We start from the raw sequence: 17,999 nt of genomic DNA, 5'->3' as shown, positions 1-17,999 counted from the left end.
TGTTGCATATCTACCCTCTAAGTGTTCTTTAAATAAAAATAGCTGATAGGTATCACTTCATGCTTATACTTTGTCTTTTCTACTGTCTGCTGTCAAGTCATTTACCTGTCAAACCCTGTACAACTATATACATCAATTAAACTATTTTGGTGAAAGAAGGTTTGGTTATGTGAGTGTGCCTGTGTGAATAGAAGCTATGGGTTTAAATATTTGGAAACAGGAACTGATTCATGGGTTTGTGTATCACTCATTAGAGCTGAAGCTCATCCTAATTATATGGTCCATTTATAATGCAGCAATTGTAGGGAACACTATGGGGAAAAAAGTTTTCTCTATTTCAAGATATACTACTGTTTCAAAAAGAATGCCTTATCTCTTAGATCAACCTAAAATGGAAATGCAACTAGTAACAGACACTGTGCCCTGCTAAGAAATTCTCTAAACTCTGTTGTTTGCTGCAATTCCACGTATGGCTTGTTCAGTCCTTTGCTGGGCACTACTTACCTGCAGAGGCGGTAAGTTGTTTTGGTGTGCTGCCTATTTAAATTCTTTGAGCTCCCAACTCTTTCTGTGGCTGATGGCCACTGCAGTTCAGATAGGAAGCCAGAGAAGACTTAAGCTCAGTTCTGCATTTATGTCTGAACTTTGAGACAGGAGCCATCGCTAGAGCTGGCAGCTATTAGACTAAAGCATTTAAGTGGTTATGGTGAAAAACCCTTGCTTTCCTGCTTTAGTAAGAAACTTCTTTAGAGTTCTTCAATTATACAGTTATAACGGTGACACAAAGAACAGTCCTGTGCCCAAGCAAAAAAAAAACCCGAACAAACAAAACTAAAAATGAACAAACAGCAATTTATAAGCAATAGTGGCCTAGTCCTGCTGGGTTTTTTCTCTGTGTAAAACATTGGATCAGCAGGGTGTGAAAGGGCCGTATCTGTCTATCTTCAGACTAAGTTCATTGCAGCAGATTTGCTAATCTGCAAGGTACCCTCACTGTGTCAACATCATAAAAACTACTTTTGAGTGCACCATCTTATCAAAGTAACAAGTTAGTTTGTTTTAAGCAGACTGCAATAGACTTACAGAAGAAGAACCAGGCTATTTTGTGTGACAGGTTGGGAAATAAATGCCTTGTTACAAACCAGGGTTTTTAAGAAAATGCTTGAGGATGCAGATCTTATGTCCTCTCTAAATGAACACTTTGTGAACAACAGCTATCTTAACTCTTCAGTTTCCAAAAGGCTTGATTCCTTAAGAGGTATGTGGGAATTTGGAACATAAGAGCTGTGAGGTGGTTCATTTGTTGTGATGTTTAAACTTAATTAAATGTGACACTAAATAGGATAATGTAATTCTACTAGACTCAGAAAACAATGTGCACGTTTTCCTAACAGGTAAAATTGTCAAGAGCATGGTGTCCTAAACAGTAACAAGAAGGGTCAGTGGATCTGACATGCATTGAATATTGAGGAGCACAAGTCTTAGGTAGCAGTTGAATAATTTGTATGGTTACCGTAAAGCCCTTTCAGTCACTCCTGCTTTTTAATGTCAATTTTGCACATTAACATTATTGAGAGAGGATTATGTCTTTTACCACAGAAAGTGTAGTCTGAAAATGTTCTTGAGGATCTTCCTAAGTGCTTTTTTTACAGAAACAAGCATATTGACTTAGTGAAATGCGAAGCTCTTCATTAAGGCAATATGCTGTAGTGGGAAGTGTCATGTGATTTATGTGAATTTTAAGTCATATCTGTACCTGTTTCTTGGTTTTATGGCTTTCAGCAAATGTGTTGAATTCTTTTAGCTCACTTCTCTTTCATTGGATGCTTAATGGGTAATTATTATCTTCAAAATGCTTTGATGCCTAAATAGAGGGTGATGCTGAAGAGGTTTCTCTGTGGAAAAAACATGACTTAGAATTACAGGTTTGATTCATATTTGTTCTTAGCATTTTCAACTAGTGTGTATGTCTGCACCTTCCAAAAGTGATGTCTGAAAAGGCTCATAAATCCTGTCTCTGTTTTCTCCTGTTACAACCATAAAGCAGAATATTAGAAGAAGAAACGGGCTGAAGAAAGAGGCATTGCTTTGACTTTCGGAAACCAGTGTCAGTTTTTTCCTGCAGTTTAGTTTCATTCCAACACTCTTCCAGCATGTTCTCTTTCCTCCCTGCCTTTCCATGTATGTTTGTCTACATATGAAAGACTTACATGTTATCTTTTAAAAGGGAAACAAACAAACAAAAACTTAAGAAGAAGAAACCCTGGAAAAGCCCATTGCCAGGTCAGGTTTTTGATTTGGAGCTCTTTGTGGCTCTGACATGTCCGAAGCATCAGAGATACGAAGCATGCCCCAGCTGCAAACCAACCCCTTGCTGCTTTCTGTGCTTGCATGGGAAGGCTGAGTTGCATGGTCATCCGGGTGATGGAGGGGCTTCTGCCTCTGCTATGTGACTGAGATTCATTCAAATGAAGGCAGAAACTGCACAGCTGGAGCAGGGAAGAGGAACATCTGCTGTGAGCCCTTGTGAGGTGCTAATCTCTGTGCAACTGGTGACAGAGTGACCTGGGTTGATGAGGAGAGGAGGTGGGCGATGAGCAGGGGGATTGTGGCAGAGTTGGGAAAGTCTGTATGTGTCAGAAGAGTGGAAGGTCATGGGAAAAGATGTAATTCTTGCAGATGAGAATAAGAAAGAAAAAATGGTCTAAATGTGAGGCGAGTTCAAATTTGTGCTAGGGATCCCATCAGTCAAATACTGATTTATCTCTACCTGCCACTTGTGTATATAGTTTAATTTGTTATTACTTCTATGAATGTCAGTATATGCATTTTATTTTGGGTACATAATGCTAGTAGTGGCATAAATCAAATGGAATTTAAGCTCATATTGTGCCTGTTTCACAATTTAGTATTCCTTTCCACTGTTAACATTATTGGAAGTTATGGTTTAATATCTGTTGGGACAAATTGGGCGATGTGGCAAACTGCGGGAGATAAAGTGTGTGTGTGACTATTACTCATTAAGATTTAAGCGTAAGTAATCTCTCTCTGTCTTTCTCCCTCCCCCCTTTCATAAACTAATCTCAGTCTTAGCTTCAGAGCCACCGATTTACACGTATGAGCAGTTTGTCACCTGAGCAGCCGCTCCTCTAGCCTCAGGTAACAATTGCTTAAAAAATAAATACAGGATTCACAGTGTGGTTTAAAAGAATTTGGGAAGCTTTGTTGACACTTTTCTCAAGGACACAGTATTTTCTGATGTTATTTCTTAATTAACAGTTTTTGGGGCAACAGGGTCCAAATCCGAACGTTGAATGTAACAGGTCTGATAAAAGCAGCAGAATTTGACCACTTTTTGGCTCTTACTGTGTCCACTGTGAACTTCAATAATGTTTTTTCATTATATTTGTGAAATGATCCCCCCCTTTTTTTTTCTGCTTGATTTATTTCTTAGAACTCTGAAGGCAAATGAATATGGTATTTTCTGGAATGAAGTGTGTGTTCAGAGGCTGAGGGGAGTGTCAAGCTGCTTTTTGTCCTTTTGTTTTTAACCCCTCTTCCATAGAAGACACAGTGTCCTACAGACAGATAGAACAATGCTATATTCCGTTTTAGCATTGAATCACAAGCGGGGTCTTTGGAATTAAATTTGGCGAATTGCCTGGATATGTTCAGTTTTTAACAAGCACTGCTTTGTGCATTAGCACCCTACGCTTCCTCCCTCCCTCCTTCCCCGCAATGCTGCCACTGAAGAGAGGAGGAGAAATAAAAAAACCCCAAAACAGAATAAAAGCATCTGTTAGAGTGAAAATGGGGAAGAAAGGAAGGATGAAAAGAGGAGAAAAGATGTATTCCAGAACAGTTGTCAAATTTGTCAGGAGAGCTGGATATAATTTTTAAGTTAGTCACATTCCTGAGTATCTGATTACATATCTATAAATTTTGTTTTGGTTTGTTTTTTTTTTTAACAGTGGGTGCAATGTAGCTGCAACACAATTTTTTGTGCAGAACGCAGCTCAATTTTCAGCAGAAAGTTTGACTGCTCATTTACAAGGACTTTCAACCCAGGCATGAGCATGTGAATATTTGACACTAACATGTTCTTCTTTTTTTATGTATGTGCAAACTGGAGATAAGCAGCAGTGAGGAGTATAGATTATTGAACATAGTAGCTAGGTAAAACTTTGACAGACTTTAAGGTACATGTTAAGACTGCATTCTATTAAACATTAATGTTTGTGCTGCTTTTCTTCTTTTTAATTTGCTGAAGGATAAATGGAAGTGTTGAGCTCAAAGGATTATTTTCCTTGAAACTGATTTGTGAAAATGTATCTCATGACCTGAAAGTAAGTAACCTGTGAAGTAGTGTTGTGCTGTTGGTAAGATGTTACTAACTTATTGACAGAACAGTAGGTGAAGACCTCCTTCCCACCCCCTGGTATGCTGGTTTAGTTAGGTCAAACAGTGTTATTGATTGCGAATCGCCATTAAGGTACCGTTTTTGCTCAGCTGAAAGGTTTTTATCTGCTACATTTAATGCAATACGTTGTTTCAGTCTACTCGCAAAGCAAAATTTCTGATTAAAGTGAGGCTATGTTCTTAAAACGAACTGTCCTGCAGCGGCTGCACCCAGTTCTGCATTCCGAAGGGAAGGAATTGTGAAGAAGCGTGCAAATAACCTAACTCTTTAATGAGATGGGGAAGGAGAGAGAGAGAGGGGGGCACAGAGGAGGAGGCCGTCTCTTCTCCCCAGCTGTGCTGGACTTGCAGGAGCTGGGGTCTCCAGGCAAAGCTGCAAACTGAGAGCTGTGAAGCTGAAGGGATTTCTTGTAACTCTTCTGAACTGCAGGCAAAATTATTTCACCGTGAAAATTGTACCAGAGCAATGTATAGGCTCAAATATTTCAAATTTAGAGAGTGAAGGAAAATCCTTAGTCAAATGGCCGTAACAGATGGTGAGTATTTCTGCATTTGTGTTTTATTTTTGACCCAGGGATGAGGCTCTGAAGCAAATCTCATTTATCCTCATGCACTGCGCTTTGGCTCAAATTTTACAGCAGTTCTGGAGCACAAGAAGCGCGTTCCTTTCGGATGAAACCAGACTGAAATGTGCCCTCCAGGAGGGCACTTGGAAAGTTTCCACCACCGAGGGGTGGTCAGTTCATGGGATCAGGCTGGAGCTGGCTTGAAGTCACCTCCTGTCCTCTCCTCTGGAGGTGCCTGTTCTGTGGGTACTGAGGCCTCAGCAGGAACTGTTTGCCCTGCCAGGCAGCTGCTATCGCTTTGCAAATTTATTTCTCAGTTGGTTCTCCAGTGACCACTTAAAACATGTTGACTGAGCTATAGATAGCCTTGTGCTAAATTTGCACGTGATTTTGTTATGCATACAATACACAGGTCTATTTTAAGAAGATACATAATCCGAGTTTCTTTATTTATTAGAAGATAGAGGATGACTATTTTGAAACAATAAATCAGTTTGAATTCAGGCTTTATTTGAATGAAGAGCACATCCTTTTAATGCACTCTAGCACCTTCAGTATTTATTAGTTGACTAAAACAAGTTTAAATAAAACTGTATCAAACCCACCTTAAAAAGGGGGTGTGTATGTGTAGCCAGTAAGTAGAAATAGTTCATTAGAATAAGATTTTTAGATTTCTGTGTTATGATCATTTTAGGTTGGAAGGGACCACAAGAATCACCTGGTCCAATCTTTCTTGGCAAAAGCACGGTCTAGACAAGCTGGCCCAGCACCCTATCCAGCTGAATGTTGAAAGTGTATAGAGTTGGGGAATCCATCACTTCCCTGGGGAGTTACATCTGATCCCTCTTGACTATGTGTATGTTGTGTTTTAAACCTGCCTGTGATCCACAGATCCAGAAGATGCAGGTCTGAGAGAAGATGAAGAGGTGTTGAGCCCTCCTGGGGAGGTGGAGAGGCAGGAGAGCTGATGCTTCTCCACCCTCCACGAGGTCCCTACCTCTCTTCTTTCAGCAGTGCAGGGGAGTTGTAGGCACCAGGGCAGGGGCAGACATGGCCTGGCCTCCCCTCCTGTCACCTCATGGCTGCCTCTGGCAGCATCCTGAGGCCTTCTGCCTGCAGCAGGGTCTGTGAGGTTAGATGGTATGTACTTGGGCTGTCCGGTGCAGGCTGGCGGTGTGCTGCTTTTGGCAGGGTGGTTCACAAAAATCCTGTGATCACGGGAGAGGTGTGCAGGGCCAGCTCTGGGGAGCACCCACTGGCCCTGTGGGTGACGGGAATGGCCGAGGTTGGGTTTTCGCCAAGTCTGAATCACTTTTTCAATTCTAGGTGACTGGGCTAGTAAATAAATCAAATGAGCAGGAAAATAAGAGTTTAAAGAAAAAAAGCCATTTCAATAGACTCTAATTCTGGGTGCTTAGCTAGTGACTGCTGCTAATCTGATTTGTCTTTCTGTGAAACCTGACAGAAAGCATAAGCTGCTTGAATATACACTGAACACTGTAATCATGTACGTGATAAATCAATGTAAATCTCAGCATAGGTTTTCAAAGCTCAGAAGTAGTTTTACTTTTGGAGAAAACTAAAGGAATTTCTTTATTTAGTTTCTGATTTGCTTTTGTGGTACATCCCAATGCACGTACCACATGGCTCCCCAGCCATGCTTGGTCAGTTGATCAGGGTTCAGAGCAGTGTCTGTGCCAAGGAAATGGTGCATGTGAAGTATGAGAAGTCCGAGGTAAAAGGTCTGCCACAAGGGATTGAAGTTACTGTGACTTATTTCGCCTTGGCTTTTAGGTATTTGATACTTTTTTATTATTATTTGTAGCAGTCTCTGTCATTCTGTCTTTAAATTGTGTTTAGGTTTGACAGAGCAGACTTCTGGAAGCAGTAAAACAATGAAGCGATGCTAAAATGGTGGTGTTGAATATATATATATTTATATGTATTTATATATTTATATATTTATAAAATATATGTAGCACAACTTCTGAGATTCTAGAGAGCTTATTCAGGGAGAGTATTGAAGGAACTGCTGCAATATTTTTAGTTGAACTGGATACGTACCACAGCTTGCTGCAGCCAGGTAGGTGAAACCAGCACCTCTTGCCGAGCCTGACGAGAGCTGTGGTCTCCTGCATCAAGTCCAGATCTGCACGGGAGGGGAAGCTGTGCACAAGCAATAGATGCAACCCGAGGGGGTCCTGTCTTACATGAGCAAATACTGCAGTTCATTAGGATTGGATCTGTAGGGCAAAACCGCTGTTGGTAAGGTCCCAGTGTCCTTGCTGAACATGTTACTGGAGGGTGGAAAGTAATGTCAAATTAACTCTGGTCTGAGCCTGAAAAGTGAGCACCTTTATACAGTTGGGGCTCATTAAAGTGTGCTCCTGGAGCACAAACATTTTGGTTTAATTTAATTAAAAAGAAAGCCAGTTTGTGTGCTCTGAGACTACACTGTGATGTGGGACAAGGTATGGTAAGGTAGGATGACAGAGAGGTTTTTGTTGTTGTTTCACCTGAATAGTAGTTTTTAGGACTTTGTAGTGTAGATGCTCAGTAGCTGTTCAATCCCTCTGTATTTTTGTAAGAGGACAGTGCTGATTTTGCCTGTTCAATTTAGCATTATTGTTCCCTGGCTACTGAATGTGTTCCCACAATGTCCCTAGGTTTTTTTTAGTTTGTTTTTTTTGGCAGGAGCATATCGCTTGGTTATAATTCAGATGATATTGTCCATCAGTACCGAACTGCAGTGTTGCCATTGTCAAAACTTGGCTCCAGCTGTTTACCAGAGTGGTGTGAATGGTGTTTGAGTGTGCACATCTGGTCATTTTGGAACCAGTTTAGTACATTCCTTTCGGTGCTAGAGTTTAATTTGCAGCTGGAAAGCAGACCAACGCAACACTAAATTACTCAGTTTCAGTTAAATGCTTTCTTTGTGACTGCTTTGTGAAAATGATTTATGAGAATGCTCTGTATCCTGATCTGTTTCTTCCACCACCTGCCCCGAGTCTGACATCCAGCAACTCGTGTGTTAGTCTGCATCTGCTTGCTAAGTATACAATCATTATGTAAGCTGAAGATATGGACTATATAATTAGAGCAATATACTGAAATAGAAATTTAAATTGCATACCTTTTGGCAGTTGTAGGAATTGAGAAGAATGAAAAATTGAACTTTAGCACATGAGTACCAGCAACTTGTCTGTTCTGTATTTGAGGAATGTTTTTGTAATCTATTTCACTATTCTTGAAATAGAACCACTCCGAAGTAGGAAAATGGACTTTCACTGTCTGGGAGAGCCAGAAATTAATTATGGGCAAGTAAAATTAGATTGTTTCCTATAGAACTGCACTGGAATGTGTTTTGATTAGTAAGGACATTTTCCAGGGAGGGTATGTGTGTGAAGATATTGACTGATCTGATGTAGTTCTCAGTGGTGCTTGCATTCAGTAAAGCTCTGTTTTCAAGGCTTACAATAATAAACTGAAAGTGCTTCTTTTCCCTTGCAGGCTCAGATCTTGATATTTCTTTCTAAGCAGCAAGCGGAGAAGGAGAAATGGAGGGCGCTTTTTTGCCACAGTTGCATCTTTGTCTCTGCTCAGCTGTTGACCTTGTCATTGCTAGTGTCTTTGCATCTCACATCTTCTATGAGTGAAGATCGTAAGGCTGTACTTGTTTTACTGTTTGTGGTTTCCAAATGTAGAGGATCGGGCTGCTTTCTGTTTTATAATGATCAACACTTATTAATTTGGTTTTAAATCATTTTAAGAGGGAAGTATAATTTATTAATGAAATTTCAGCTAAGAACTTGACCATTGATAGTTACCCGTTTTGTGGAAGTGTAAACTTCTTTTTAAGGTGCAAAAGACTAAAAGACTAGAGTGAGTTGTTGGACTCTTTTTTTTTTCCTTCAGTTCTAAGCTGACAGGTTGGGAATGCTTTTTCCTCCATCTCCCCCTAGTCATTTCCTACGGGCTTCATTGCTAGAACCAGCTGGTGAAAGCTGTTTCCTTGTAATTATCAGTTTGCTGCTTTAGCAGTTCTTGGGACGGTATGCTCAAAGTAAGTGATGTTTCCAGGACCAGCCAAATTTGATGCTGAAGTATTAGAAACCATGGGAAGTGGGGGTGATCACCCCTTGCTAATTGCCACCTGACCTGAACTGTTGCACAACAATATTACTGCTTTCTGCCTGGGATGCAGAAGGAGAACTTGCTGCCATTTATCTATAGTCTTATCTATAGATAAAACCCTCTCCATTTTATTCTGCTTTCTAAAATTACTTTGAAAGATACCTCATCCAGTTCCAGCAAACAAGAAGCCACCTGGTCGTTTACTGTTTTTACAATTGGGAAGATGGATAGTTGAAGTGGAAACAGATTTTCTTGCTTTGTAGCCCAATGAGCAAAACTGATCAGGCAGTTTATGGAAGAAGCTGCATATTTGAATTCCTCCCTGAACATGTATCACCGTGCACAGAAATCTCTTGACAAACTTTCTACTAGTGCAAAAGTTATTTCTGTTGTACAGGCATTTTCCGTCTACCTCAAAACAACATGAATACATTCACTATGATATCTTTACTGTAATAAGCCTTACTTATTTTCTGTCTTTGCTAAATTAATTTAGCTAACTTAAGTTACCAAACTGCTGAAAATGATTAAAATACACTTTCTAAATAAATGATTCAAAAGTACTTTTACTCTTTTAAAACCTCCGTAAATGACTACCTAGATACTTTCCATTTGATGGAGATGAGTTTGAAGCCTCATGCTTTTTTTTCAGGCTCCTGATGAGGAGCTAGTTCATGAGAAGAAACGCACTTACCGAGAAATTTCTTTTTCTTTTTTGAGCCGAAAGGATACTATATCAGTGTGGAAGGTCATGGGTTGTTTATTGGGATGGAGGCAAAATGCTTTTTCTCAGATTGCTTTATGGAGTTGAGCCAGTGCTTGGACTGTTAAATTGTATTCGTTTGCAGGAGGCTATTACTTCTATAAAATCAGTCAAAACAGATTTATTTGGATTTTCCTTCTTGTAAGCCAGTGAAAGTACTTAATGCACATATGGGCACACACACACACATATATATATACGCACACACATATAATATAAAAAACCTTTTCTACATGGTCAGAGTGTTATCTAGTATTGTAATCCCTCTCTTCTGTCTTAACATGAAATGCGTATGTTATATTTGCTGGAATGTTTCATACAAATTCCCATTGAACTTGCCAGTGTCTGTAACAGAGCTGTAACAGCACATAATTAAAAAAAGTAAACTCTTACTGTCCAGCAAGTTTGCTTTTTATCCAAATACTGTCTTGATGTATCTTGATTGTTTTTACAGTGCAACTAGATTTTTTTTTTCCTTGTTACAGTAGAAGATTTTGGACAAGGGTGGTGACTCTTAGCAAGACGGCAATGAGACTGAAGCTGTTGACCAACCTAACTGGTGTGGGAAAAGCATGTCTGTTGAGTGCTTTTACATGGTCACGGCGTGTTCAGAAAAGGACTTATTGGTGCTTCTCTCTATGTCCTGTCAGTGTAAGAACCACTAAAATGGTCACAGCAGATTAATAATGACTTGTTGCTCCTTGAGCTGCCACTTATTTGCAACTGCTTTATCTTGGATTGAGAGGGAAGTCCATTGGAAATCCAGTGAATTGTTCAGGGGACTGGAGCATATAACAAAAGAGGCTGAGGGGAGGAAGAAGGCTGGGCTTGGGGCCCAGGTCTCATCACCAAATCATAATGACAGTGCACAGCAAAAGGACAGGAGGCAATTGTCACTTGTTGCAATAAGAGAGGGTGGTTTTTTTATTTGACATAAGAAAAAACTGCAGTGAGAGTGGTTAAGTGCTGGAAGTCGCTCAGAGAGGTTGTGGAAACTCTGACCTTGGAGATTTTCAGAACTCAGCTGGGCAATGTCCTGAGCAACCTGGTTTGAAACTGCTCCTTTTATAAGCAGGAGATTTGACTCGTTCACCTCCAGGGGTCCTTTCCAAATGACTTTATTTGCAGAGTTCGTAACACACATTTTTGGGGTGTGTATGGTCCTGTTTCTTCCGCCATTTCTCCTGCACCCCCTCCAGGGAAATATGGCTACGTGGCTGTGGGAGAGAAGTCCCTGGCATGAAAAAGACTTTGTACGCTTGTTATCTGAGTTACTTAAGAACGTCCTGTCAGACAACTGGTCTTTCAAACTGCTTGCCAAACTTTACAGGGAAACTTAATTCAACTGTGCTTTGTCACGACTTTCTTGGTTAAAAATGTCCAAGTCAAGTTTTAAATAGCTGTTAAATATCAGTGGGAATGTGTTCATATATATAGACATCTCTTAGCAGCTCTATGTGACCAGGTAGTGTCATACATCACTTTTTGCTGTGTCCTGCTGCAGGGTGAAGACTCTGCAAGGAGGTCAAATTTCAGCTCTCATTTAACACGTTTGCCTCCTCCTCTACCCTTATCATGTGGTCTTGTAGCTTGTTGCTACTTTTTGTTGATGGCAAACGCCTTCTTAATACCTCATTAATGGAAGATTTATTATGAATGCCTGTAGCTTAAGCATTATATAATGAGTCAGGCTATTTTATGAGAATTTATGTTTGACTATGGGATCACTGCATAATACAAAGGCTGGGTAACCTTAGATGGAAGATGGAAATGGCATCAGTCAACACAAGATGATTTTCCATTTTCACCTTGAAATAGCAAACATTTATTTTAAAAGGTTGATGAAATTTTAATCATTTCCCTATACATTAGCTAGTAAAATTAATTGGCTCACCTGTTACTATCTTTGCTCAAGGATCAGATCACCATTTTAAGAAGCCAGAATAAATAGTACAGCCAGTTCTATGCGTTTTCCCCAGCTTGAAAAAAATGTTGTGTTTAAGTTTGAATAATGAGTGACCTTTGTGTTTCAGTGAAAAACAAAAAGGAAAAAGATCAAACAAACAAACCCTCAAATAAACAAACTAAAAGAAAAAAAAAAAGAAAACAAACAAACAGGATGCCTATCACAGTGCTGTTCAGGAGATAATAAATGTGATTGGGAGCTGAGAACTCGTTAGCCCTGCTCAATCGCATACTTATTTGTGTATTCTCAGTGTATCAAGGATCTATGGTAACAGGACCCTACTCCCTTTTATCACAGTTGTCAGTGCTGCAGTTCTCCCCTTAGGCACATGAGGTGGCTGGTGAGGGGAGGAGAAACCAGGGAGCTGTGGGTGCACCTCAGTTCTCCACCCTCTATGGGTCTTCTGTGTGTCACCAAAGAATTGCCCAACTCTACAACTGCTTCCATGTATGAGTGCAAGTGCGCAGCATAACATCATATTTTATAGATGCACATAAGGTGTTTGAAAATATTATTCTGTATTATTGGATTAAAAGCAGTACAGATTTTCCAAGTGTTTCCTTAGATACTCATGTAAGGGTTTTCTGACAATGAAGAAAGCTATTGGATGTTTTGAATCATTGATTCTGGGTTTTAACTCCTTGTAAAAGGAGCGGGTTTTAGGCAAACTGTTGTTGAAACTTGTAGTTTTTATGTGGTTAAGGTTATTGTATTATAAACTAGACTTCTCCTGAATGGAAAAGTTGCTTTTAAAAAAGTTGATGGCCAAATAGAGCAAATACATATGTCGAATAGTTACATTTGTGGAGTGCAGCCAGTACCTATGTGTGGAAAGAACTGCATAAGTCTTAGGAGATACTGGAAAGATCTGGTCACTAATGAACTATAAAAGATTTTCAGAAATTCCTGGTATTATTTTTAAATTTTCTATTGCTTTCTGTGACAAATTTAAGGACACAGATGCCAAAAATCTGTGGATAAAAGCTGTTATGCATTATCCAGAGCATTATGGTACCATTTATTTAACTACATAGTTAAACAAAGAAAAGCAACTCCTACAAAATTTCATTTTAAAGGATTAACCTATATGAGCATGAAGAGGGAAGCAAAGAGCTTAGCTGTACTGTCTGTGAGTCAATAAAAAACCCAGCATGATCAACTTTTTACTGACCTGGAGAAATAATTGTTATGATTTCAAAATATTGATCTTTATGACTAAACAACAAAATACCAAAGGAATTACTCTTTTCTGTCACATACCATCTAATAAAATAAAACTGAGTAGCTGAAATTGGTGGAATAAAATTTATTCCCTCTCACCCCTCAGAACAAAAAGGAAATTGCAACATCCCTGTTGCTAAAAACCTGTTAGATCCCATCCGGTGGGTCTTTGCATTGCTCTGAAATGCAGGAGGTGTTGCCAAAGGGGTAGCTCAAAGTCATGAGATGGGGCAGTGGCGAGCTGTTGAAGGTAAGAGCTTCTCCTCTTTTCAGACCTTTAAAAAAGTCTTAGATTGCCGCTCACCTTTGGTGAACGCATTTCCTCTGAGCAGCAGTCTCCTGTCAGCTGTCTGATATATACGTGGCTGTTGGTGAAAGCACTTGTAAGACAAGAAGAAAGTGAATGAAATCTGGTAATCATGGCACTGTAAGAAAGCACACTGATACCCATCCTCCCGTGGGTTCTCCCCCAGCTCCTTGCAGTCTCCCTGCAATTCCCAACACACATTTACCTCACCTGTTCTGAAAAGCCTTCAGGGACTGAGGCTGTGGGCACCTCTGGGTGACCTGTTCTGGTCCTTATACCTAAGGCAGGGGTTTGCCTTTGTTTTTTTCTTTCTTTTTCCTGTTGTTTCTCTTCCCTCAGCTACCACTTTCCCAGAGTTTCCTAACAACGAGTCTAAATTTCTTTTTATTGTCATTTTAATCCAACTGTACTGTCTATCCCTGGTGAATAGGGAGGATGATACGCTCTCATCCTCTTTGTGGAAACCTTTCAGATGTTAAAAATCTTTTGTCACGCTTCCTTCTTTTCTTTATGGACTAATGATCTGATGACAGCTGGAGGTCTGTCTGAGTCTAAAAAATAAAGGTATCTGTGAACCCATGGGTGTGTTACAAGCAACTGGGAGAAAGCACGTGTACACTTTTTTCCTGTTTATCACTCTAACCTTGATTTATGTGACTTTAATGCGTAATGCTCAATAACACGTAACTGGGCAGTGAGGAATGACTTAGAAATAGATGGCAGCAGTTGTTATTATTGCTACAGTTACTGCTTTATTCTTGCCTGTTGGGTCCAAGCACTACCTGTGGGTGAATGGGAGAGGTGGGTTTGCTTTGCAATAGCTGGTGTTTGTGACTCCCTCATATGCACCCAGCCTGGAGCTGAGCACCTCTAGATGCCTGGGTCAGCTTCCACAGAACTGGCAATGAAACACGCCTCTGCTTGAGCCAGAGCGGGGGGATTTTAATCTGGCCTCACTTGAAAGCTGCTGTTCTCATTTTTATCAAGTGCAAAGGGCAAAGAGATGCCTTTCTACTGTTTTGGGTCAAAAGGGTCTGCTCGTTCCAGTAAATGTCCCCATGCAAGATCCAGAAGCAGTGCTGGAGAGCCAGAGTTGAAGGTTTGTGGTTGCATGTTTTCTTTTAAAGGTATATTAATGAGGTAAATTGTGCACTCTGCTTACAGAAGTTCTAGATAGCATTGCCTGAAAGCCGTCTTGGTCAGGAAATAAAAAAATGTCTTTTTAATGAAAGCTTTTGGGTTAAGCAAGAGCTTAAGATATTCTTAGGGTTCCTTCAAGCCTGATGAGTTTATATACATGCATCCACTGAAGAATGTTTTCCATTAAGTCTTTGCAGAATCTGCCACAGATTGTGTAAAGCTGCACATTTGGTATTATAATAAAACAGTTTTATACTGTTGTATTTTTACTTGATTACACACACCTTAAAAAAAAAACCAAAACACACACACCAAAAAAAGATGCATACATTTTAGAAGAGGTTGCTGGATGATGCTTTCTATAACAGGCCAGAAAGCACACAATTTTATGAGTTTGTTTACAGCTCCACAGTAGCAAGCGACTTAAAGGTTTTGTGTATGACCACTCTCAGGGCTGTGCTAGTGCAGGAACTGCCAGGTGCTAAAACTTGTGGCTGTAGGAGGAAGTGAGCCGTACCCAATGTCATTTAGTTACTGTGCATTGGTGGATGCTGAGGAAAGCTCTATCCTACCATAACAAATGAGTCTCCTTGGATACAGTCTCTGAACTGTTACTGGGTCTCCTCCTCACCTTAACACCTACAGCTGAGACATGTCTTGTAAATAATGATCTTATGTGCAATAACCAACACCTAGCTTTATCTTGTTTGGGATCTATAATAAATAGTATAATAGAAATAAAAAATACTCCTAGGAAGGGAGCTTTTTAGTGTGAGGGGTGCTATGGAGAAACACTAAGGAAAAAGGACTAGTAGTCAGATGTTTCGGTAAAACAAATGGTCCCATAACTTACAGGCATGCTGCTCATCTGCTGATCCTCTCTCCAACCACAACATGGAAGTACATGTAAGTAGAAAAGAGAGAGTTGAAAGATTGCTGCAGTATTTGAAATTACAATATTCCTTCAATATTTTACTAAAACAAGGACCAGATCACCTTGTCTGTAGCTAGTTAGAAATCTAAGCCTTCTTAAAAAAATATTTTAAAGAGTCACCCTGCCTTTAACTCCAGGTGTCTTCCTTGAAGAGTATCAGCCAAAAATACATCTATTCAGTATGTCTACCTTCCACAACTCCTTGCCTATAGAAAATGTGTACTTGGTGACCAAGCAATATTAGCTTGCATTTTGGACTGGTGGTAAGCTGTGAAACAAGTCTTGGCTTGATCTGGCCTGGTCACACTGAATTTTTTTTTTTATTCCAGTGGCAATTTATAACTGTTAAATTGAAGCAACCTTGTTTCGGGGTACAGATGTGGTCCCTTGCAGGTTTCTGTGTACTTATTTGGCCAGCAGCTGTTTCTAAGAAAGGTGTGGTTATTAAGGCTAGAGCCTTCATGTATGCAGGAGTTTGAGGTGATAGCTGGCCTGTATTAGTTTCTCCTAGCAGAAATGGAATTTTAAATTGGTAAATGAGGCTTATTGTGAACCACAAGAGGATATAAGAATGACAGCTTTAACACCAGCCTCTTGGTGAAGATTCGCTGGGGTTTCTCCTTGCCGAATGCCTAGCACTCTGCATTGACATCCAGGAAATACAGTTGTATTATTTACCATTTTTTCCCTTGTGCGTTTCTGAGTGTAATAATGAGGTTCAAACGGAAGACGAAAGGAATAAAATCAAAACTGAATAATATAAGAGCTGCTACTGGTCACAGTGATGAGGCTTGCTTTGATGCCTTGTTCAAACACTGGTCAAGAGCTATTTGAAGCCCTGAGCCCATCTCCAGTCCCTTTTCCCATCAGTGTGGGTGAACCCCTGCACCTGCCAGTGCAACTGGAAACCTGCTTTGTTTGTGGTGTCCTCTGCTGGTGCTCCTCTGCAAAGGAAAGAAATCATGAGCTCTGCCCTTCAAGTTTGCTCCTTTGGAAACCTAATAGTCCAGAAAATCTCTCCTCTGTAAGTGAAGTTTGGGGAGAGGGGGTGTGGAATGGAAAAAAAGCCCTTGCAGGACATCTGCTGTTGTGGGGAGCCCTTTGAATGAAGACCTACCATCAAGAGTACAGCTCTCAGCTGCATGCATTCCTCTGCAGAGTGTTATGGTTTTGTTGTCACCATGAGGAGATGTGGCCTGGGAGAAACACATCCTGAGCCTCGAAGCACAGTGCAGGTCACATTAGCCTTATCTCTTGGTTGCAACTTGGGGTCAGGCAGCCAGGGGGATTTGGGGTGCTGTGCCCGGTGTGCTCTTTGGCCAGGCTTGCTTGTATCTGTTGTCTGGCCTAATGTCTTCCTGCCCTCCCAAAATAAATCAAGCCCACAGGTAGTTAAAGCAGCTTGGAAGCCTTCCAGCTGTCATGGATGAAATAAAATGGCTAACATCAAGAGATGCCTTGAGTTGTTAGTAAGAAACCTCATGTTTATTGCTGAGAAGATGCTTTGAATTGCTGTGGATACAGGGCTTTTCCCTGCTCCTGCTGGGCCAGGAAAAAAATGTCAGCTGGTTTGCATGCCAGGGAGGGCATGGAGAGTCTTTGTGTGGTGGGGAGAAACTGCAGCTGGAGTGAGAAACATCATGTGGAAGAGCTGATGTCTAGGTTGTGCCTTCATCCTTTTCAGCTGAAGAGCAAGGCATTGCTCTGAACAGCAAAAGGCCTCTTGCTTCAGGTTTGAATGACTCTTCATGTGCTTGTGAACACCAAACCATGGCCTCTTTGTAAAGCTCCTTTGCCAGTAGCCCCATTGTCAGTAGGGAAGAGGGGATCTGCGAGTGGTTTGTCCGTCAAGCACGTTCAGTTTTTGCTAGGAACTAGAAATGTTACTGAGCTCTGAGGTATCCTGGTCCCTTCCAGCAGTTCTAGTATGAGGAAAGTGTGGGCCTCTGTCTTAGAGGGTTTTTTTATCTCTTGGATGTCCAAAAGTTGAGCTCTGGAGCTGGTAGAGGAGAGGGTCAGACCTTCTCAACTCTGTCTGTGAAGTCATCTGCTGGGTTTCCAACTACACTTACCTAGCTCATGAGGACAGCTATCTGATGCAGAAGGTTGAGCTGTCAGAAAGTCATGACCCAAAAGCTCATGCTTTGTTTTTGAATTGTGTGGTTTAGGTTCCTCAATTTTGCCTGTTTGTGGATTGTTAAAGATTATGTTCTCAGACTTTTTCTCAGAAAAAACTGGAGGATAGAAAATTTGATATTTTTTATTTTTTTTAATTTACAGCTGAGGTTTAACAGTTGAGAAGATGAAGCTCTGATAGAAGCACTGAATATCATGAGACTTGAAATAAAATCATGAGATGGCAGTGTTGCTTCTAGCAGCTGATCATTTTGGCAGTGCTTCATTTTCTAGGTCCCTGTGCAAATGCTTTTTACTTGCTAAAAGCCCTATATTGACAAATTACAGCCAAGAGTAAATGCATGATTATTTCCACTATCTAACCTGTTTATCACTTATGTGTTGCTTCTGGATTTGTCAGTTGAAGTTCTCAC

Source organism: Nesoenas mayeri (assembly GCF_963082525.1).
Source record: "Nesoenas mayeri genome assembly, chromosome: 1".
Classification (NCBI taxonomy): domain Eukaryota; kingdom Metazoa; phylum Chordata; class Aves; order Columbiformes; family Columbidae; genus Nesoenas; species Nesoenas mayeri.
This window is presented reverse-complemented; position numbering follows the sequence as displayed.